Raw genomic sequence first — 24602 nt, forward strand, 5'->3', positions numbered from 1 at the left:
TTCACAAATGCTTTGCTGCATACCTCGGTTGTAACGAGTGGTTATTTCAGTCAAAGTTGCTCTTCTATCAGCTTGAATCAGTCGGCCCATTCTCCTCTGACCTCTAGCATCAACAAGGCATTTTCGCCCACAGGACTGCCGCATACTGGATGTTTTTCCCTTTTCACACCATTCTTTGTAAACCCTAGAAATGGTTGTGTGTGAAAATCCCAGAAACTGAGCAGATTGTGAAATACTCAGACTGGCCCGTCTGGCACCAACAACCATGCCACGCTCAAAATTGCTTAAATCCTCTTTCTTTCCCATTCTGACATTCAGTTTGGAGTTCAGGAGATTGTCTTGACCAGGACCACACCCCTAAATGCATTGAAGCAACTGCCATGTGATTGGTTGATTAGATAATTGCATTAATGAGAAATTGAACAGGTGCTCCTAATAATCCTTTAGGTGAGTGTATATTGTATATACAACAATAGCAAATAATGATAGATTTATTGAAGAAGTGTTACCACTGGGATACATGGAGATGCTCTGAAGGATAAACTTGACTTTCATTCTCCACGTCCCACTTGGGCAGTTTACACCCTGCTGCAACCCTTCGAATCGGTATTGAGAAATTAGCAGGCCATTAAAGTTGACCCGTTTAAAACAGGGCGCTTGTAAGATTTGGTGTGTGTGGTGATGCTCTGGGTGAGTTAAGTGATCCAAAAGGCCAATCCACAGAGATCCGAGCAGGCCTCTTACCAAGTCCACGGCCTCTGCCATCCGAACAGAATCACCACAGAATGACCTGCAGCTAGAAAACAATGCAGACGGGCTAATCTCTTAGCAAGTGTGTGTGAGCTTGTATAATCACGGCCGGTTGACAACATTATATTCATTTTAGCAGCACTGTGACAGTATACTGTTTTGTTTTTTAATGTCGACCTGAAACGAAAGTTGCAAGATTTGCTTCCCTATTGTGACATACATCCAATGGAAATGAATTCTGGAATCAGAACAAATAGGACAGGATGTGATTTCTTTCATGAGGAATTGATTGGATGGATGTGGTTTGTGATTGGTCGATCTCATGTAAGTGACAGGTTGCCCTGCCCTCGTCATCAGAGAAGAGAAGAGATGTCGCTGCAAGAGGGAGGGGAAGTTATTTTGATTCAAGATTGATTAAAGATGAGGGCACATGAATAAAAAAAGATGTGCACAGATAAATGAATAATGAGAAAACACTGCAATATTCCAGTTTGAGGCCACAAAAAGCTGAAATAAAAGTCAAATACTTTGAGTTACACGTATTTCCATTTACAATTTTTTAAATAATATTTTATTTATTTGGCACTTGTTACAATGCCAACCCAGTCAGGATAGAGACAGAAATAAATACGTTTGGACTTTTCAAGTAACTAATAGCAAAGACGGTGCACTCTCATTACTTTTGAATAGGAGAAAGTGCAACGCCCAATATGGCAAATAAGCCCCGCCTTCAAAATGAAAGCGCCAAACGTTGATTAGTAAAGTCATCGCGTCACTGCAGCTGCTGTTAGAAGCTCCGGTTGCTATAGAAACAGGCCGTCTTCTGAGACACGTGTTTAGGACAGCGCATGCGCATTCGTTTTGTCCAGGCTGAAAAATCATAGACAGTAAAAGAAATGGACAGAGCGACCTCATAGACTTCAACGGAGAGAATTGAAGTCGGATAGAAGCGCTCACTTCCTGATGGCTGATGTACTGCGCAGCCTCAGACTGAGCTTGACGACGTAGATGTGACGTGATCAACCTGTCTGACAGTAGCAAGTCTTTTAGTAGTTGTGCAAAGTGAAATCTGAATCACAGAATCTTGCAGAGACAGAGAGGGTGAGCAGGAGCAACTTTTGATGAATGAAGCGGGATCTGCAACATCTCTATCTGCGTTTATGCCTCCACGTCCCCCCGATTGCCTCATAGACAGTAAAAGATTGCAGACGAGCTTCTCCTCGGGTCTATACGGTAATTTGCTCAATAGCGCGACACAGTCGCGTGGTTATGACGCAATCGTTAGCCTATATTTTACAAAAACAGCTTCAACAGGGCGATAGTGTAAGATAAAAGGTAATGGAGCCTTTTATACATTGTCGTAATTGTTTAGAAATAAACAATGGACGAATGGAGTCTTTAAACGCCTCAGATGTAAAGATATTCACTGTCAAAGTGAGGCCAAAATGAATGGGAGTCAATGGGATGCTAACAACAGGTGATGGCTTGGTTAGCAATGGCCGCGCCTATGGAAGGTACGCATTCCGGGGGCTGGATTACCCCCTTGTGAAAAATGCAGTTTTTTGGCATGATTCGAGCGTTAAGAAACAGAATTTGTGAATGGGGGTTCGCTCATGCCCCAGAAAAAAGAGACAGTGCACATTTCTTAACATATTTTGCACTAAAATGAAGTAATGAGAAGAACGTCACCCAGTGAGCAATGAGGTTCATTCTCACTTTGAGCTTCAGCAAGAACCAATGAGGTTCATTCTCGTGTTACGCAGCACGTTTGAGCTTCAGCGAGAACCAATGAGGTTCATTCTTGCACGTCAAGCCGGTTCGGTTGAGCTTCTGTTTATGTTCGCTGATGTATGTTTATATGTGAATAAAAGCCTAAATTCAATATGTTCATTATAAAAAATGATCATGTCTCTTTAGAAAATTTTGACTAAACCGCTCTGTTCATATAGATTAGTTTTACAATGCTGAAATAAATGACATTTATAAAATATAGAGAAAAAAATATAGAGATTTCAATTCTATATTATTAATAATTAGAAGACTCACTGGACCTGTGATTCTCTCCTTACAGTACGAGCAGGAAGAGCTGAGACGCAGAGAACACATACAAAACATGCCAGAGTTTGTTCGCGTGCAGGAAAACCTGAGACACATCACCATCACAGGCTATTGAACCAACAACAGAAGAACAAAATGCCTACACAAGGAACTGCTTGTTCTATCAGAAGTAATCATTATCATGAATATTATTCACTTTCATTTTGTGTTGTGCCCTCTCACCTTTAGTCCATATGCAAACCTTTGACTCTTTGAACGCTTTCAAAGTTTACAAATGACCTTTTGTATCACCATTCCGTGTTTTTTAGATTAACTTTTTTTAATAACCAGTCATATTTTTACTGGTCCAATTTTTTAAAACTTTAAAATCTTAGATTGTACTGCATTTACATGCTTAGCGCACATTAGAATTGTGGTGAACAATTACAATGTTAATCTTAAAAGGAGTACTTCACTTTAAAATGAAAATTACCCCATGATTTACTTGCCCTCAAGCCATAGGTGTATATGACTTTCTTCTTTCTGATGAATGTAAGTGTAAGCACACTTTGCTGTCCATGCGCCACAGTGCCGCTGCTGACGTAAGACGCTGTGACATGTTATCTGGTATCTGCTATCGCACCCCTGCTATCGCACCAGATAACACGTCACAGCGTCTTACGTCAGCAGCGTCACTGTGGTGCGTGAACGCGGATTCAAACTAAACCGGAAGAGAAGACAATGCTTAATAGAGTCGTTGTTTTTGTTATTTTTGGACCAAAATGTATTGTCGACGCTTCAAAAGAGTCTAACTAACCAAATGATGTCACATATGGATTACTTTGATGATGTTTTCATTACCTTTCTGGACGTGGACAGCAAAGTGTGCACAGACTTACATTCAAAGGACTGAAAGCTCTCGGACTAAATCTAAAATATCTTAAACTGTGTTCCGAGGATCAACGGAGGTCTTACGGGTGTGGAACAACATTGGGGTGAGTCATTAATGGAAGAAATTTCATTTTTGGGTGAACTAACCCTTTAAAAACATTTCAATTTAATTTACTTTGGCATTCAGTAGTGTATTATGAAAAAAGTATAAATGTAAACAAGCCCTTGGCAAAATGTAAAACTAAAGGAGTTAAAATGTAAAAAGGTACACATTTGTAAACCAACATAACAAAAAAAAAGAGAGAATATCAGCAAATTCTTTTTAGTGTTGTCACAATACCAAAATTGTAAACGTAATTGAATAATATGACAGAACCTACTGTTCATTGTTTTATCCATTTTTTAAAAAACCCTAAAAGCTCACTTGGCCAGCGTGTTCCTGCCCTGCTTCACACAGAATATTAGATCCGGCCCTTTAAGAGCTGCACGGACCAACTCATTGTAACACATCCGATTTCTCATTCAACTCTGTATGTTCACTGAAGACATATCCGACTGTTTACCTGAATACTCGCCAGGACGTGCATTTTTACAGATTTTTGACCATTCAAACGCAATAATCCGTGAAACTGACGTCGCAATCTGTCTGAGTGAAATGAGTGTGGGAGTGACTTCAGGTGAGTCCGGCAGAGTCCGGCAGCGCGAGCACGTCCCGACCGCACTGTATTTTCTAATGCAAGCGTTTCTGTTGCTTTCTTTTTCCTGAGCTGCACGTATATATTTGTCTGTTCTGCTTCCATTGTTTAGTGAACTGTGGAAGCAGAGCACACACACACACATCCTCACCCCTGCTGTTACACATCGAAGCAAATTAAGAAATACTGCTCTTAGGAGAGTGCTGTCATTTTTAAAGTACCGGTAAGTTACTCATACAATTTCATATTGTACCCCCCAGTCGACTAAAAATATTGACGTCGACTAATTAACAGCGTCGACGCAGTTGACTAATCGCGACAGGCCCAGTGCCCTTCATTGCAATTCATTGGTTTTTGTAAAATCAAATCCGTTTTTGCTTTTCAAACTCAGAGAGGTTTCAGTTTAATATGTTGCAGGCTCATTTGATAAAAAAATAATTGTTCAAAAATAATATTGATGATTATAGTGATTATACTTTTATTTCCATGTGGGCCTTTACTATACTTGTTTATGTTTATGTTTACTGTACTTGTAATATGTATACACACAATATATGTATTAAAATTTTTCCAAAAAAAAAAAATGTACGAGATAAAGTGTACAAAAATACAAAAACAAAAATAGATAGCTCACAGACTGAAATTATATACAAAACAATGTTTATATGTTAAAGGTGAACTATGTAGGATTTTTGCAGTAAAATATCCAGAAACCACTAGGCCAGTGTTATATATTTTGTTCAGTTGAGTACTTAGAATATCCCAAATGTTTTAAACTATTTGTAAATCGTGAGAAAATTGCTATTTTAACCAAGGAACCGGGACGTGTGAGCTATGCGTGTGAGGGAGTCGCCTGTCGATTGCGTCATATCTGCGTCACCCTCGGTCTCCGGTTTTATTCAGTGAAACACTTTACTCTCACTGCATTGTGAACAAGTGTCATAGCAGCCGCCGAGCGAACGTCATAACTTCCTTTTCAACACACTCAGATATATCTAATACGATAAACAGAGTTGGGTTACCTCATATACTCATGACTGGAAAAGAGGAAGTAGCGCCGGCAACCGTGTCATAATAAAAGTCCCGCCAGCGACTATGCCATAATAACAGTCCCGCTCTTCAATCGCTCCTGCGGCCTTGCTCAGCTCCACAACACTCGCTCCTGCTCTGCTTCAGACTACAGTAATGTTAATAATCGCATCCATGAACATGATTTCTGCTCGAGTCCTATCCTGATTATTTTCCACCGGCTGTGAGGTGAAGACCACATGTCCCGAGATTCTGCGCTCAAACGTGCCGTCATCAAACTACGCCTTTGTTTTGAACAGGCGACCTCTAGTGGACGGAAAAGTTACATAGTGTAGCTTTAAGTGGTTCATACTTAAGATTAGAGGTTTTATAACAAACCCTAACCAGGAATATCTACAGCTTTGTCTTGCAAGCATTGTAATAAATCATCTATATAAAAAGTGGAAAAAAAAAAAAAAATTATAATATTGATGATAATAAATAATATAGGGGCTTGTTTTGAAGCTGCGGTTGCTTATTTGTCTCATGAGAGATGAGGACATGTGCTAAAATTAAACCCCACCTGCTATTCAATATCCAGTTTCACTCTGAAATACATAACAACAGAAGTAAAGTCATCTGCAACTTCCAGTTAACGTGGACAAAGTCTTTTCATGGAAAAGCGAAATTTTGCAGACAAAAATGTCCATTTATCAGTTTCGCAATGCATGAAGCAGAAGTCACTCCCAGACTAAGATAAACGCAGCAAATTTGTGTTCAAAATTCAGCAAACTTGAATCTGATGCGAAATGTGGGGATATTTGCATGGAATTACAGTGCAGATTCTGATTGAGATGAATGCATTTCGTCAAGGGAATTTCAGCATTCAAAGGTGATGTGACGGCATCCTATAGGCTATGAAGCTGCATTACAGTTTCTTTTGAATATAAACTTCATATAAGGCAATAGATGAGGTGTAAAAACAAAACAAATGTTTAATAAAATCTGAGGTACATTATTTACAACTCTGTCACTTCACATACATTACAAAAAAATACTGCCAAACCTGGTGACCAAGTCCTCAAGACAGGTTTATCATCATATGGCAAATTTGTGAGCAAAACAAGGAAAACCATCTCAGGTTCTTTAATCACAAATGGAAAAAATACTTTAGGTTCATTTATCATTTATCTTCAAGTTTCTGTCCTGTTAATAAACGTTGTCTGGTTCACATTTCTTATGTTGATTTATTACAACATATACACTCAAAACTTCTCAGGATTACAAATGGAAAACTTTATCAGTGGACATCAAGTACAGAAGGTGTATGCAGGGAATACAGCAGAAACATCCGATCGCAAAGATCACTTTTCCTAGAATCCCCCAACTGACTCCATGTTGAATCAGCCTAATAAGGTCAGACCATCTCATTTACGATTTCTCACATTCATATTTCTCATTTCAAAAGCCTTTTCAAAAGGTTAAGTAACCTGTTTCAGGTCGACATTGACAATAAATAAATAAATAGCAAGAGGGAAAAAAATGCACAAGAATCACAGGTGTCAAAGAGTCAGGGGATGCCATCCTTCCACTGGCAACACTGGGAAGGTGGGACGCCCCAGTCATAAATATAGGACAGCCTCAGTTTGACTTCCTCTTTGCACAGGTGCCCATCTCGCTGAAGTGTTTGATGTTTCTCCAACATGTCCTCTAAACTCTGCTTATGTGTGACCAGATACTTATTGCTGCAGCCGCGCGACTTGTACTCCGTGTCGAAGCGTGGATCGTGAAGCCGCTTCACGTCCACAGGGGCCAACCACGCACCCAAGGATACGTCCTCGCTCTGCCAGATCTTTAGAAACCCCACGTTAAGATGTATGTAGTGCACGAGGTCGGCGGACAGCACGTAGCCCCCACCCAGAGCATATGGCAAGTAGAAGTTGCACAGATCCCAAGTACTTTCTTTCCATTTCCCGGCCGTTTTCACTCTTCCACGGCCAGAGAAGAAGCCCCAGTAAAGGCGACTGGGCTCCTTGATCTTCAGCTCCTCTTTGAGGAGATCCAAGCGGGCAAAGGTGTCATCATCGGCCTTCAGAACGAATTTAAAGTCCACGTTTTGGTCCAACCACGAGTACATGTGAAGCAGTTTCTGTGTGTGTGAGGTTCTCGTACGAATCCCGGAGGTCAGGGAGCAAGAGGAGGTCATGGTGACGGACCTGCTCGGTTCCGAGGCTCTGGAGGTATTTGGCAGGTAAGCCCTCTGTGCCAATGACAAACCAGTGGAGCACTTCGGGATCCTTCTTGGTCAGCCAGGTGCTCCGGATAATACTGCGACGCTCCGTGTACTTTGGCCCTGTGGTGATGAGAACGACCAGGAATGCCGAGAGCTCTCTGGCACGGGGAAGCCCTGCCGGCTGCCTTTGACGTAACTCTGCCCGCGGCGCCGCCCCTGGGGACTCGGCTGGCTTCAGTGTCTCAGACGTACACTTGGCGAGGAACAAAAGGACGACGGCAAACAGGAAGAGGACACAGAGCGCCAGGGCTGTCTTATGACGACACACAAGACGGACCAAATTCATGATGTCACTGAGGAACAGGAAATCGTATCACTTTTGAAAACAAGCCTTGCCTAAAATGTGTGCAACATTAAGGCCGTTCACACCAAAATGAATGTTCAGTGTGAAAATTTAGCGTGATAAACATTTTAATTTGAATGAAGGGCTGTTAATGTGTCTGTTCAGATCAGGGATGGAAATTAGCACCCGCCACCAGCCAAATGCGGGTGATTTTGTGTTGTAGCGGGTAAACTCACTTCACCTACCGGCCACCGTGGCGGGTAAATAAAAATAGCATAGCCTACTGTTTCACCTGGACGGCGGACACTTTTATAGGAGGCACACCTTCAAAAAAGATGTGGCGTTACAAATCAAATTCACAATAAGTAGTAGAGAAGTTAATTTGCGCGTGGTTGCGTTTTAGCGGCTTTATTGCCATAGCGGACATAAGCTGTAAACTTGCATGGTTTTTTAAAAACATATCAAGCTCGCGCCGCGCCCGCCATTTGAACGCAAGAGGATCTCCAGATATAGAGCTGAATAGAAAAAAAGATATCAATGGGTCTGTCCAGTAACTCGTGATGAACCTCAGGCCAACTGCACACTTTGCAGAGAAGCATTTCAGTGTCTCATGCCGGCTTCACACCGCACGCGTTAGCAGGGCGTAACCCCCAATTTCCACCGGCTGCGTTACGGCTCCGTCACGGCGGCGGAGTCAATAGGTTTCCATTAAAGTCAATGAGTGTATTTCCACTGAATGCGTTACAGCTGCGTTCCGACTCCGGCGATCCGCAGCGCTCCGCATCAAATACGCAGAGCTTCTATTTTTGCCGGATGCCGGAGCGCTCCGCAGCACTACAGGGCAGAGTACGCAGGACAGGAAGTCGAGTGACAAAACAGAACAGCCAGAAACAAAATAAAAGATCCGTTTAATTTTCAAAATAAAATACACCGCGCTCATTTTTCCCTACACTACACCTTGAAAACGTCATAATGGGCGGAGACAGGCTTGTTTTAACCCCGTTGACACGATGGATGAAGAAATGCTGATTATTGAGGTACAGAATCAACCCATCATCTATGACCCCTCACATCCTTTTTATAAGGACAACATTAAAAAGGATGCGGCGTGGAAAACTATAACAGAAGTGATTGGTGTGGATGGTAAGTCACTATTTTTGTCCAAGAAATAAAGATAGAAAGCAAATAGCTAGTTATGTACTCATAATGAGGAGTTATATAGCTATACAGGTTAAATATCGCGCAATCACACCAGAATTCGCGAGATTACATGGGGCCTCGTGACGTCAGCTGTCAGTCATGACCGCAGCCGTTCCGCAACAAATCCGGACCTGGTGGGTATTGACGGACGACGGAACACGGAGCTGTCACGCAGCGGAGCTGTTCCGCAGCCGTAACGCAGCCGGTGGAAATTGGGGGTAAGCAGCGCAGGAGCGGAGCGCGGGAGCCGCGCTCACCCTTTGTGCTTTCACACTGGCAGCGTTTGTCGCGCGCAGCTGAACTGCGGCTTGTATATTGCAAATACAGACGAATATATCGTCCATTGTCACCTTTCCCGGTGTTCTCCCCCAACCCCTGTCTGACTCGTGCTTTGATTTATGATGGGCAGCATGCTTCCTCCACGTCTAAAATAAATATATTATATATTATATTATATATATATATATATATATATATATATATATATATATATATATATATATATATATATATATATATATATATATATATAATATAATATATAATATATTTATTTTAGACGTGGAGGAAGCATGCTGCCCATCATAAATCAGTTTGTCTGGATACAGGCACAATATCTGTGCCTGTTCAAATGGTAATATCTGGTCATGATTTTAAAAACTGGCCACTACTTTAAAAAATAAAAGCAGATGTTCCTATTATATATTTTACACAGGTTGATGCTTCACAGAAATGAACATTAGCACAACAGGCTACTAGATGAAAAAGTCGAAACTTACAACTTACCATTTGTATTCAGTGCTGTAGCGATGCTTCTCCACAATGAATCCTTTTTCCTGATGTCTTTGTGGAATTCTGGGATTTATCGTAGAGAATTAAATGCTTTTGGACTTCCACAATCAGCTTAACTCGAATTAACATGGAAAAGATACTTTTATCACATGTTAGGACACGGTGTAATGGACGTCAGACAATTGTTGGCTGTTTTTATCACGCTGGTTTCATTTCAAGTGTTCGTTCTTTAAATAAGTTTAGTTTTAGTTATTTGATGCTATATAAACGGGGGTGTGGCGTCATCATGATTGACAGCTGTGAGTGAAGTCACTGAAGCACTAACAGACATTTTGGGGATTTTCAGGAGGAGATTAACACTTTAGCTTTAATTTCTACAGTTCGGCATCATGAGTTGTTCTGCATCTGTGAGAGAGTGTGGGCGGGGTTTTGATATCGCGGCTCTACTTCCTGCTCTCGACTGCACAGACTCCGGTCCCAAATCTCCACAAGATGTCAGCTCCATATTCAGACGTTGGCGGCTTCACATTTCTTCAGTGGAAGGCAGTGAAGGGACCATATTTTGTTACGGTCTCTGGTTCAGTCGGCGCGCGCTGGAGTCTATATAACATTTCATATTAAAGCACAAAAGAAACCCGAGTGCAATGTCGTAGTTATGTTGTCAATTCAGTCATGAATTACCGAAAAGGCGATTAAAGTCGCCTCAAAACTGTATTTGTTGTGTCACATTTAAGAACAAAACAAAGAGGAAATCAATATTTTTCTCAATTTAAGGATTAATCTATATTTTAAGGCTCGACATTAAGCTTGTTCACGTGTTTGTCCTTCGGACAAGTAAATCTGTCATTCACTTTTTTTGTGTGTTTATTCTGAAGCAATATTCTCACCAGTATTCAACCAGCTTTGACATATTTAAATCTGCATATTTGTGATATTTTTACTTTTTATAAAGGGCATTTTCCCCCTAATCTCATTAAATATAGGCTATGCTTCAGCTTTCATTTTATATTCTTAAATTTGATCTATAAATGTAATTATATTATGGCTGTTACCAATCAAATTAAATAATTTACACTGAAAAATTACAACTGCATTAAATAATGTTATGAGACTTTTTTTAAATATTTTTGAATATACAAATAAGAAATGTTGGAAAGATTAAACTAAATCACCAGTAGGTGGCGGCAGGTGACCGTCTGAATGAGCGAGTCATTGAGTCGATTCAGTGAAATGGCTGATTCATTCAAGAATGAGGCGTCGTTTATGAAAAGGTCATTGAATCTTTGATTCAACCGATTCATTCAAACACTGAATCATTCACTAACACATCGATGCAGTGAGAGGCGTTATGGTTCTGCTGTGATCTTTGTTTGGAACTATTTTCACTGCTGAAATCAAACAAAAACACTCAATATTGCGTCTAAAATGTAAGTGACTTGATGTTCATTAATTGTTTCTGGAACTGGCGTATGAAATCCGTATCATTTTCAGTCGTGATGTTATTCAGGAAAACAACACTCTTGCTTGTGTGATGTTTAACTGTATCATATGTTATAAATATAAATAAACTCCACATTTCTACATTTTTACTGCAGTGTGTTAACTGAGTTTCTTTGTGTGAGCGGTAGGGATGGGCGATATGGACTAAATAATGTATCCCGATATTTTATAGTATTTATTGCGATAACGATATCAATGACGGTAAATGTAGTATCATTCCCCATGTTTTTGGATACAAGTGAGAGCTGCATGCATTCTTGAGACTCAGAAAAACAAACAATGATCTAGTAAAACGTACCTGTCATCAAATAGGTTCCTATAATACATAATATATTATATATATATATATATATATATATATATATATATATATATATATATATATATATATATATATATATATATATTATATAATATATATATATATATATATATATATATATATATATATATATATATATATTATATAATATATATATATATATATATATATATATATATATTATATAATTTTTTTTTTTTTTTTTTACGTAAAATTCCACACCAGCCTTTTCAGAAATGGAAAAGTTACAGATATAATTGTCTTCTGTAAAAGTGCAGGTAATGTTTAAATTGTGCAACTGTGCTGAAAAACATCACACAATACAAACAATAATAATTCAAATCAATGACAAGTTTTACATGTAAACCGATTCTGTATTTATTCATACACTCATGGAGCAAACAGTGGTAAAAATAGCAGAAACAGCTAAAGTAATTATCCCAAAAATGTCTTCAGATTACAAAAAAGTTGAAAATAATGATTTAATGATAGAACTTCAGTAATTTGAGTTAATAATATCACAAATTCTTCTACTAATAAAAATAAACTGGACTAAGGAATAATGAGCTTCTGGGTTCATGAATATTAATCACATTGTCAGCGCTCATTCAAACTGATTTGCTGAAATCAAAACACAGTAATAGGTGCACACCAGCCAATGAGATTCCCGTTTGTGCATTCGTTTCTTCCTGTTCATGAAAGGCTAAATAACTCCAAATAAATGCCATTATTTTACAGGAAAATACAACAAAGGATATTGTTTACATGTAGCACGTCAATTCTGTGTGGTATAAGACTCTCTCGCTCTCTCTTTGAGTGTGTGTGAAACACTGCGCGCTCTCGCGCGCCTCACACTAGTGTTAACGGTGCATCAAATACACTGCGCATTCATTGAGTTGAACTGAAATAGTGTGCTTTACCGATCGATTGAGACAGAGCGAATATCTTAAGCGCTCAGTCCAAGTGCTCAGCGTGTGAAAATACATCTGTATGGTTCAGATTGCCCTCAGGTAGCCCCTCATTTAGCTAGGAACTCTTCCGCAGCTTCCACTATAGTTGTTTTCGTTCTGCACGTGAGATGCGGATTCAGTGCCGCCGCTCCCATTGCGCGGCGCTTAGGGCACCGAGTGCTGCGGGGGCACCACAAGAAAATTCTCTCTCCAACCCCCGTTCAGCTATACAGAGTGACGAACGCAGCCACCGCGGCCATCATAAAGTAATAACGCTTAGGGCATCAAGACGGCCAGCGGCGGCACTGTGCGGATGGGTTGCACCATCAACTAGGCTTTATCGTTATTTTCGTGGGAAGACAAATTCTTATCGTGGGGAGAATTTTTACCGGTATATCGCAAGCGATAAGATATCGCCCATCCCTAGTGAGCGGCGCACATTTGTTGTGATTTCTCCTCGAGAGGCTGCGCGAGCATCAACAGCTCAACTGACAGTTCATTATACATTATATATTATTATCCACTATCGATCGCCACTTACACTAACGAATTCAGAATCATTCTTGCATTTTGGTGATTCCCTAGTTATTTTTGTTAATGACGTTTTATTAGGCTACTTGTCCTGTCGGGCAAGTAAAATTCTCTTTCACTTGCCCCTTCAAAAAATCCACTTGCCCCGGACAAGCGGACAAGTGTTAATGTCGACCCCTGATATTTCATTTATAATTTAGTGTTTTAATAACTTTAATACATTTCTGTATATTTCCAAGGCCACGGGTAAATATGACATTTATTATAATGGGTTTTTGTGAAGATTGTTTTAAGTTTACTTAAAAATAACAACTTTTAATTTAAGTCTAATAAATATTTCAAATTGATATCTCTATTATACTGTAATGTTGAATGTCTATAATTAACAGTTTAATTTGAGAGACAAAAACAGCGACAGAGACATCAGCAGAAGTCATAAAAAGATGCCATAAATACTACAAATATACTTTCTTTATGTTGTTTATACATTAATTAATTTCACACACACACACACACACACACACACACACACACACACACACACACACACACACACACACACACACACACACACACACACACACACACACACACACACAGTGTCTCTAAACACACAATACTGGAGTCATTTTACAGAAAACCCTCTGAAGTTTCATAAACCACTGCTAACAGTGATAAACATATACTTTAGTTAGTGTGTAATGTTGCTGTTAGAGCATAAATAATACCTGTAAAATTATAAAGCTCAAAGTTCAATGCCAAGCGAGATATTTTATTTAACAGAAGTTCCCTTTCAAAGCCTACAGCGAACGGTCGGTTTGGACTACATCCCTGTACTTCCTGCTTTAATTACGTCAGTAGAGCAGTTTGTTGTCTAACCTCCGCCCACAAGAATACACAAAAAAGGGGGCGTGGTCTTGTTGCTCCCTCGTGGAGAAGAGGAAGTGTTGCGTTCGGTTTGGTTCGGTTGCGTTTGTCGCCATGTCGTTCAGACGCTGTTATTTTCATCCCGGAGTCAAATCACCTTTGTTTGGCCTTCAGGGGCTGTAGTTTGAGCGCGTTCATCTCCCCGTTATGGTAAGAGGCGTGACCTTTCCGGGCAACGTGCGCTAAACTGCTGTCGAATCACAACACGGGAACCGCTGGTACAAATACTGCTTAAGTAAAGATAACTTACACCTGTGGACTATAGGCTACAAACAACCCACATCAACAGTAAATGCTTCCCAATTCCAGACTTGGCAACACTGAACCGAGCGTCGTTGAATGGGCTGTAGCAGGTGTGTGACTGACAGCGGACGTTCGTGAGGAGATTTTAAAAAGAGAAATGGAGCAGAATTTATTTATTTATTTTTTGCTTTTTATGAGTTTTATTGGATTTCGACATGCTTCAAAGCCTGCGATGATGGGAGACCGGACCATAAGCACGTAAATCTGTATATGGTTAAATATTTAATCGTTAAGTTGCAACTATTGTTTATTTATTATGTTAAATGTAACTGTTACAATATATTTTAAACATTTATATATTTACGTCCAAGTCTTTATTTACTTATTTTTATTCAACTCACATCATCTCAGATGCAATTGTAGCTATACTTTTTATGACATGCCAGCCGTCGACCGATTCAGCCCCGCAAACCTGCGGACAGTGGAAATATGTGCTTATCCCAGATGAAGATGATGTCCCGCTTACCAGGGTTTCTATTGTGCATGACCATCCCGGTCCAGCTCCACCAGCGTCTCCCGCTCAGCTCAATGAAAGTGTAGAAATGTGTTCTTCTGTTTCAGCTGTTCATTTAAATTTCTGTTGTTTCTGATGTTTATTGTAGGCCTATGAATAGTTCAAAAAACTATTAGATAAAAATAGGTAAAAAGTACTTTAAGTAATGTATAGACCAATTTATTTTCATTTCCACATTTTAATTTACATGACAAGAAAATATATGCATGAACATATGAATTTCTACAAATTATAACTTGCATTACAAAACTAAACAGAATGTACAAAACAACCTCTCTTTTATTTAGCCTACACATTTCAAGTTAACGAAAATTAACAATAGATAGCAAATAACTTGCATAAAATAATAATAATAATATAGAGAAATTGTTCTGTGCATCCCGGCCACGACTTTACATTCAGCCTTTGAAGGAGACTTTCGGTATAATGGACCGTCGTCAGTGAGCGACGTTCATTTATTCATTCATTCATATTAAATACTTTATTTTGCAGTAATGTCAGCAGTTTTCGTTTATTTGCATTTTGACTTATAGTTTTGAGTGACAGATGTCGTATTTGATTTAGCCTAGTTTTGTCTGTGACATATTTTAGCTACGGTGTTGACAGTATGCCTATAAGAAAAAATAAATAAATGATTGCTTGGCCAACATAGCCTTTTACTTCTGTTATCCCCAGTCTCTCTCTCTCTTTCTGTAGAGGACATTTAAAAGAGCGATTCTGGAAACGAAATCTAAATTTAGCTGGATCGGTCGGGAATAAAATAATTTATAGCGCGTGAGCACGGAGTGAATTTGAAGCGCGAGCGGGAGGGTGCGGTGCTTAATAGATCTTATTGCGGGAGTCACCCGAAAAAACAGCCCCGCGCTGATCTAATTAATATTTAAAGAAAGTGCAGAAATAAGAAAGATAAAAGAAAAAAAGAGCAAAAAAAGGAGAGAATGGACTGATTCCTCTTCTTGAGAGAATGGTTGAGAAATAAATAACACTTATGCAAGTTAAAATTGGGAAATTATCTTGCCAGGTTGCTCTACCACGAATGCACTAAACGTTTTGTTTACTTCAAGTTCAAGCGGTTGCGCCAGGCTACACTTGAGTTACCGACCGCTACCGTCTTTCACTGGGAAATTTAAACCCGCCGCGGGAATGCGGACCAGTCAAATCCTGTAGTCACCAGTGTGCTATGAATTCTGGGATAGGGTAGGCTGCGAAGTTGTGGTAAGGTTCCATCTGCTGTACCCTTCCTTTGCCTGAGAAACGGAGGGCGCATTTTGAGTCGCTTTCCACTTGCGGCAGCCTTCGTCGCGCTGCTGTGACGCAATCGCACTTCAAATGCGGCCTTCGGAAGTGCAGCTTTCACATTGGGACACCCTTCGTAATGACGCAATCGCACTTCAAATGCGGCCTTCGAAGTGCGCGCCCTTCACTTTGGGACACAGCTTCAGTGTCCTTCTGAGGTGTTGTTCTTCCTCCTGAAAGAAGAAGGACCCCTACTCCCCACAGGTCTCCAAACAATTGCCCATTTAAAAAAAGGAATATGTCGTCACACCATACGATATCCATTTTTGGGACAAAATGTTTTAGTTAAGGGTGGCTTCAAAATATTATGCTTAAACTACAAGTACACATCTGGGTTATCAATATATGATTGAATAAACATAAAATGTATTAATTTTCTTGTTTTTATTCAAAATCAAAAATTTGTAAAATGTGCTTGGGACAGTCACATTATGAGCTTTTTCTGGTTTGGCTGAAAATTGTGAAAAAATTAAAGATTAATCCCATGAATGCTCTGTATGTTCATATATATATAACAGCACTTTCTGAACAACATCACCACAGCTTTTGACATATTTTTTATAGTTTACTTAACTTTTACACATTTGACCAAAAAAGGCCATATCTCACTAATATGATCTAAGGTGGATTATTTGGATCAGCAGCAAAGTCAGTATTCGCGAGGCTGAACTGTCTTCAGGCGCAGGCATTGAGATTATGTCTCGGAGCCATGAGAACATCACCAGTGTGCTCATTGCAGGTAGAGGCAGGTGAAATGCCTTTGAGCTTAAAGGGGTGGTAAACCACGATTTCACTATTCTAACTTTAGCTAACCTGTAATGTTGCTGCTTGAGCATAAACAACATCTGCAAAGTTACAACGTTCAAAGTTTAAAGCAAAGGGAGATATTTGCTTTTAAAGAAATCAGTTTCTAAGGACTACAGCAAACGGCCAGTAGGCGACTACACACATTCCTCCAGGGCTTGCTGACATCACCAGGCCCAATATTTACATAAACCCCTCCTCCGAGAATATTAAATAAGGGGAGGGTGAGGCCATTTTGTATCGCGGCGCTGTTGTGGTATAAGTTAGTTAGGCTGGAGTGTTGTTGCCGCAATGCCAACGAAACGCTGTTATTTTCATCCGGATTGCAGGTCTGGGGTACTTGCTCTGTTCAGCCTTCCTTGGGACGGGGGTGCGTTGCAGAGCGTTTAACATACAGCATGTTATATGCACGTGTGTTTGAGTCAGCGGGGAATCAGGCGCGTGCGGGGCTCCTGCAGCACATCTAACAGAGGAAAACATCCACCGTCTTCGCGATTTCAATGCCGGATTTGCACAACGTCAGCTGCGTGAAAAAAACACTGCCGGTGCGTGGATGCACGACGCGCGCGCTGCACATTTCACGGAGGACAACACAAACTTCCACAAACTTCGCGAGTTCAATGCAGGATATGCACAACGGCTTGTCCTGAAAGCTGGATTTACAAACAGAAGCTGTTTACGGGCCACAACCTGTAAGTCTGATTTACATTTCATCGATGTGTTTTCCTGTAATAGGTTGTAGCAAGGAAGTAAACAGATGACAGCGCTGTTCTGCAAACCAGTCTGTTAAATGCTCATTCATACTTAACGTTATCCGACGAACACCTAACGTTACAAACACTAACGTTAAAATCTCAACAGCGAACCTGACATTAGTGTAAATGATTCTTTGATTAGAGCTTTTATGTATTGTTTATCTTCAGGCATGCTAAACATGGTTCTGTGTGTGATTTGGCTACTATAGTAAAGCCAGTGCTTTGTGTTCGTTTTGGGTTAGTTCTTGCGACAGATATTTGGCTATAATCGTTCTAAAAATACAAAAGTTAAAGTGCCATTCAGTAGCGATCATTATAGATCCGCAGTCTTTACTCTTGAGGACTGAACAGGTTCTGCTCGATCATCTTCACTCAAATGTTCTGGGTCTGATTCGAGCTCATATGGTTTTATTGACGCCGACCAAAGCACAGCCTCCAGGTAAGGGGCGTGACGTTTCCGACAACCGTGCACTGCGGTAAGCGAATCAGAACACACTAGGCCAGCTAACCAATCAGAGCCCACTGCGTATTTTTGAGGGACTGGCTTCATACAACCCGGAAAGCATCAGACCGTTTTACAAGGAGGGACAGAGCAGTGTAGAATAATGGTCAAATATATGAAAAAAAAGGCAATTATTTTTAAAACGAAGCATGAACACATGTTACAGTGCACCCCACAAACACAGTCAAGCCTTCAAAAGAATGTGTTTTACCACCCCTTTAAGACGGAAGCAACTGCTTTTAAACTACTGGATTAGTTTGAGGGGACAAATAGATAGCCATCCAACCAAAAGAGTGTTGCAAGACAATTGGGAAAGGGGAAAAAAATAGTTTTGGTTGGGCAGGAGATGATGCTGCACGTGACCTGGGAGTATATGGAAAGGAGTTTGGTAAAACTGTGGTATGGCCCAGTATCCCTATGTGGAAGTTTGACACTCAAATAGTGGATTTGGAGGTATTACAGACCAAAATAGTAAATAATCAAGTTTATTTTGGTAAGTACATTTTATAGACATGTGAACCAAAAATACATTTAATTTTAAGATGTTCTTTTTACAGATGGATCTAAAGACCCGATAACAGGAGTTACAGTGAGATGAGCAGGAGAACATCAGATCACTGAAGTGTATTTGCTGTTGAGCTGTTTCCCCTTTTGATGCCGTTAGAATGGATAGAATACACAAAGTCAAACAGAACTTTAATTTGCAGTGACTCTGTCTCTGTACTGCAGAGTCTCAAGACCGGTATAGTTCAGAATCACCAGGGTTTTTTTTATAATAGTATGTCTATCTTTTCAAGAATAAAGGTGATGAGGTTATATTTATGTGGATCCCAGCACATATGGGTATTGTAGGAAATGAAAAGGTAGGCAAAATAGCTAAGAAAGCACTTCAAAAAGTGAGTATAGAAGCAGGTATCAGCTTCTCAAGATCAGAAGAAAAGAGTATAGTGTGGGGAAAACTATTGAAGAATGGCAACAAAGGGACCAGGAACCAAAAGGAAGACATTTATACTCGATTATAAAAAGAGTTGGTACTGTGGAGAATTAGGCAGGAAACAGGAGAGAAGAGACTATTGTTTCCAGATTAAGAATAGGGCATAATAAATTAAATAGCACTCTTCATATAATGGGGAAACATCCTACTGGGTTTTGTGATCAGTGCCAAATACCTGAGACTGTAGAACATGTGCTTATTAATTGTTTAAAATATAGATTACAGAGGATGGATATGACAAAAGACATGGGAAAAATAGGACTAACAGGACTAAAGAGTATAATGGACTGGAGTAGGAGTGAATAAGGAATTAAATATTTGATTTGCTTTCTGGCTAAAACAGGACTAATGACAAGAATATGAGGACTAAAGTATATGGGAAATAACTAGAACCAGAAGATGGCAGTAATGCAACGTCAAGGATGCAAGCTGCCATTAAAACTCAAAGAAGAAGTACCAAGTACACAACGGGCGATTGCCTGGATCTCACAAAAGTCTGAAGTCTGCTCAGTCTCCTCTCGAGGCCTCCTCGATAAAAGGGCCGGATCAAAAACACATCTGGGGATTTGAACTGTACTGGGCTAGATGTGAACTTTGAACTGGACCAGTTCATGGGCAGCGACTGATGACGTTTCACAAGAACTCAAGTTCAGAACATGTTGAGGAACGGCCAGAGTCTCTGAAGGAGGACAGTGGTTCAAAGGGCTCAGCAGGAGGAGAAGGAGAATTAAAGTGATGGATGAGGCTGCTGGGACATAATGGCATCCGCAGCTCACAGGTGTAACAGGAATCATGGGAGTGTTGTCCTCCACAGCCGATGGGAAGGAGTCAGATGAACTCGGGCAGAAATCATGTTCATGGATGAGCGAATGCATTCAAGTTTTATTAAATATATACAAATAATAAAAGATGAGAGTTGCATGTATTGGTGAAATACATATTTAAATATATGTTGTCCAATGATTAAAATATTAGGAAAATACTAAAGACTGAGAGACTTTGTCTAAAAGGTCAAACTTTGGATAAAGAAACTATTTATACCAGATATACATTCATTTGAAAGGCTAATAGTGACAAATGTGATCAAAATAAACTTCATATGTGTCGGTGTATAAAGTTCCTCAGTCTAAAAATTCCTGAAAATAGGTATAACTAATAAAAAATGATTTTCCTTGAATCAGTAGATTTATTTTAATTAAATCTTCATAATCTTTCAACAGTTATTGACTTTATTTGTATCACTTTTCCCATCTTAAACTAATAAATGATGATAAACATGATAAAGTCGACATAAACCATGATAAAAGGCTTTACTTTGAGGGTTGAATCTAAACTGCTCAGTTTCTCTCTGGTTATACAGCCACAAATTCAAGGCCTGTTAAAGTGATCATTTAAGTTTGTTATACTATTTGTGGCTTTTTATGGCCTTAAATTTGAACAAAAGTTTTAAGGACCCACAGGAAGCTAGTTATTTGCTTGTGAAGTTACGGTATTCCCTCATTCATTTAATTTATAATGTTTGTTTTCTATATTGTGTATATACAAACAGTAAAAATTAAAGTCGGGTACTGTGTCTTGATTTAGAGTAATTTAAGATTTTTTTAATCTCTCAATGTGAACTGTATTATTAAATTGCCATTGTGCCATTAAATGTATTTCAATAATAAATTTAACTCTTAATTTTGTCATCTTTTCTTATTTTTATTGATATATATTATTTATGTAAATTTCTGTGCACTTTTGTGATTTTAGACTCAGCAGTGAACAGGACTTTTATTTTGGTGTGGTGGTGTGACGTCATAAGGCCGCGCCGCGCTCGTGCATCTGTTGTGATTCTGCTGAAGAGAGGTTTGTGTTTAAAGAAACGCAGAATGAATGATTTATTATTAGATGTAACACTGCATTGCTTTATCTAACATTTATCAGCGTTGTGTGAGTAAAGTAACAGAATAAACTCATGAGTAACAGAAGGAGCGGCTCATTTCTCTCTTTATCGTGAATCAGTTCAAACATGAGTTCAGTCTCTGGCGAGTGACGAGAGAACCGGAGCTTTAGACTCTCAGAGTCAATTGAACTTATTGATTCACAACAAATGATTCAGTGATTCAAAGCGCCGCATCTCTATCTCGATTGCTACAAATCATTAAATAGCTAAACTGACTAATATATTAAGGGTCTGTATAATTTGCATTCTTTTGTTAATTTGTTGTGTTAGTTTTGAGTGTTTTTGTCTCATCAGGTGATTTAAGTCCATTAACTGAACTACTGATCTAGAGCTGATTGAGACTCAGAGATTTTGTGTGTATTTGTTTCTGTTAATTATTATCATCTTAAACAGGACAGAGTTTTCAAACACACAGAAAAACTCCTGGTGAAGCGACTGAGATCCACGTCTACATAAAGATGGAGTTTATTAAAGAGGAGAGAGAAGACGTGAAGATTGAAGAAACATTGAGAGTGAAGCATGAAGAAACTGAAGAACAAACAGGTTGGTTTCATTGAAATTCATTCTCAAAGCTGAACTCAGTCTTTTGACCCTTATTCAAATCTCCAGCTCTACAGAAATGAAGGATATTTTTGAAGAATGTCATATAAGTGTCATAATTTAAAGCGCTATTATTTAACATGGATTGAGTCGCCTCATGTGGGCAGACATGTTGAGATCAGATGACCAGACACTAATGCTGCCTTCAAGTGAACCTGTGAAGGTCTGACTTCCATTACAACACATTCACTTAGGAAAATAATACAGTAATAGTCTTTTATAAATTCTTGTGTGACATTAAACCCAAAATCTACTTATTATCTACTTGAACGGATTTGAAATCCATTAATTTATGTCACTTAATTACACTAGATTACAGTATCTAACAAAATCTGTATTTTGCATAAAGCAAAGCATGAAATGTGTAATAACATTACAACTATTTTAGGAATGGCCATTTCTGTCATTTGAGGAGAGAGGTGGGAGGTTGTTTATCCTGGTCTTACCAGACTCTCGTACATTTCATCTGTGTGCAGAATTATTAGGCACGTTGATTTTCTGATCATATTTTTTTTCCAGGCACATTTGACCAATTCCAAACCACAGTAATCCTAATAACTACTATTAATTTAGTATGTATTAATGTATAAGTGATATATAATTGCTCATGAAGGCTGGAAATGAAAAACACCTTATATTCAGGTGTGCAGAATTATTAGGCATGTTTTCTTTTACAGATAAATTGAGCCAAAAAAAAAGAGATTTAACTCTGAAAAGTCAAAAAGTATTAAATGCCCATGAGAAGGATGCAATACTAATGCAATACTAGACATTGCAGTTAAGGCGTGACCATTGGACAGTGAAATGCTCGTTGGGTCAGCAGGGTCAGACAAAAACATGTGGCGGAGAAAAGACACCTGTTAACTGCAAAAGAATTAAGAATTAAGGTGAAGAATTAAGTGTGAAACCATCAGGAACCCTTTAGTCTCCAGCGCCACCATTTTCCAAAGCTGCAACCTACCTGGAGTCTCCAGAAGTGCAAGGTGTCAGGATCTCAGAGACTTCAGTTAGGTAAAGAATCCTAAAAAATGACCCCCACTAGATAAGAATCACAAGCTGAAGTGTAAAATACATGAAGAAGTTTTTTTTTAATAGGCTTTATGGACAGATTTATGGACAGACTTCAGGTTGGAAAAATGAACTAAAATGAACTCTCCACTAACGGACGTAACCCGGAAAAACTATCGGTGTGGATTTAGCCGATTATTCCACCGATCAGCTATCAGTGCCGATTAATTGGCAAAACCTTTTTTCATGATAACTCAGGTCTAGGGGCTATGTGACTACCATATAAGATCTGTCAGGAGTAAATGAGAAGGATAAAAGGGTTATTTTGGACACCTCCTGGCCAGTTACATCAGTCGTCGACAGGTTTCAGGAGGAATTGAAACAGACGGCGGCGTTCCAAAAATTTATTTAACGTCCTGTCTCTGGGGCTGCTGGGCGGGAGCAGCCCTGGCCGCCTACAAGCTCCTTGCACAGAGTGAAACCTAAACAGCGTCGCTTCCCTGCAGAAAGACTTAGGGCCAGGGCGACTCTCAAATATTGGAGGATTGTCATTATCTCTAGGAATGCTTTTGCGAAGAAGTCCCGACGCCACTGGTGTCTGAGGGTAGAGTTAACACCTCATTATACGGCCCCCACTTCCCCTTGTTGCACTCAGGGGTTCGTTCTGCAAACCCTGCTACCTTGTTTGCTTTGGAGCGCAGCGGTTTCCAGCGATCCTCTGCGGAAGGTCCCAGATAGCTAGGATGCAATTCATGAAAATTGGGCACTTCTGGAAAAGTTTTTGATTTTTGGCAGGGTGTTAGGTATGGGCCTAAGGTTTTCAAAAATCCATGGATACAAGTTGGGGTGACCCCCCTAGTGGCAGTTATCCATAAAATCCAAATTGGCCCCCACCGAAAAGAGAAAAGGTTATATCTCAGCTTCCTTTAGTCTTAAATTGTTGTATAATGTCATTTTTTCTACTTTGTTTGATACTGTTGTGAACTTCAGTTGTTTGTTGAAGAATAGACCAGGAGACTTCGGATCAAAGATGGAGAAAAGATGGCGCCGCCGTGCTCGGTCGCCGTTCAGGTCGCTCCGCTAAGACTTTGCTTTTATTTATTATTCTACTCTCTTTTACTCTCTATTTTTTCCAACGGATCATCTGCTTTGATCTGTTACGACAGCAAAACACTTCTGGAAATTGGTTACCGCTACACTGACCTGTTTCAGGACACTTTCTCCAATCTTCCATCTGAGATTCGCCGGGACGCCGAGTTGAACAATGGCCACTCGAGTCGACGGCGAAGATTCAAAAAACACCGCGGGAAACGCGCTGGGATCCGCAACAGACTGAGAAAAAGAGCATTCAGTCCTCCTCTCCCGAGCATTTTGCTCGCAAATGTCCAATCCTTGGAGAATAAGATGGACGATCTTAGAGCCAGGATAAGTTTTCAACGGGACATGAGAGACTGCAACATCTATTGTCTGTCCGAAACATGGCTCACGCCAGCGGTCCCGGATACAGCCGTGACGCCGTCCGAGAACTTCTCTGTTTTTCGGACGGACAGAACAGCCGAGACCGGGAAATCTAAAGGCGGTGGAGTGTGTTTCATGATAAACAAGAAATGGTGTGATCCTAGGAACATCTCCATTCTTTCGCGATCCTGCTCTCCTCACTTGGAACATTTAACTCTCATGTGCCGGCCTTTCTACCTGCCGA

The 24602-nt window shown here is 39.8% G+C and overlaps 1 pseudogene across 1 annotated transcript; it reads right to left on the bottom strand.

Annotated features, from left to right (window-relative positions):
* Window positions 1–6951: 6951 nt before the first annotated feature.
* Window positions 6952–7960, bottom strand: LOC307127417 (beta-1,3-galactosyltransferase 6-like; annotated as a pseudogene). Its single transcript has one exon. The product of its transcript is annotated as a beta-1,3-galactosyltransferase 6-like (transcript).
* Between the last annotated feature and the right edge of the window lie 16642 nt (window positions 7961–24602).

This window comes from Gobio gobio (genome assembly GCF_949357685.1).
Source record: "Gobio gobio genome assembly, chromosome: 1".
Taxonomy (NCBI): domain Eukaryota; kingdom Metazoa; phylum Chordata; class Actinopteri; order Cypriniformes; family Gobionidae; genus Gobio; species Gobio gobio.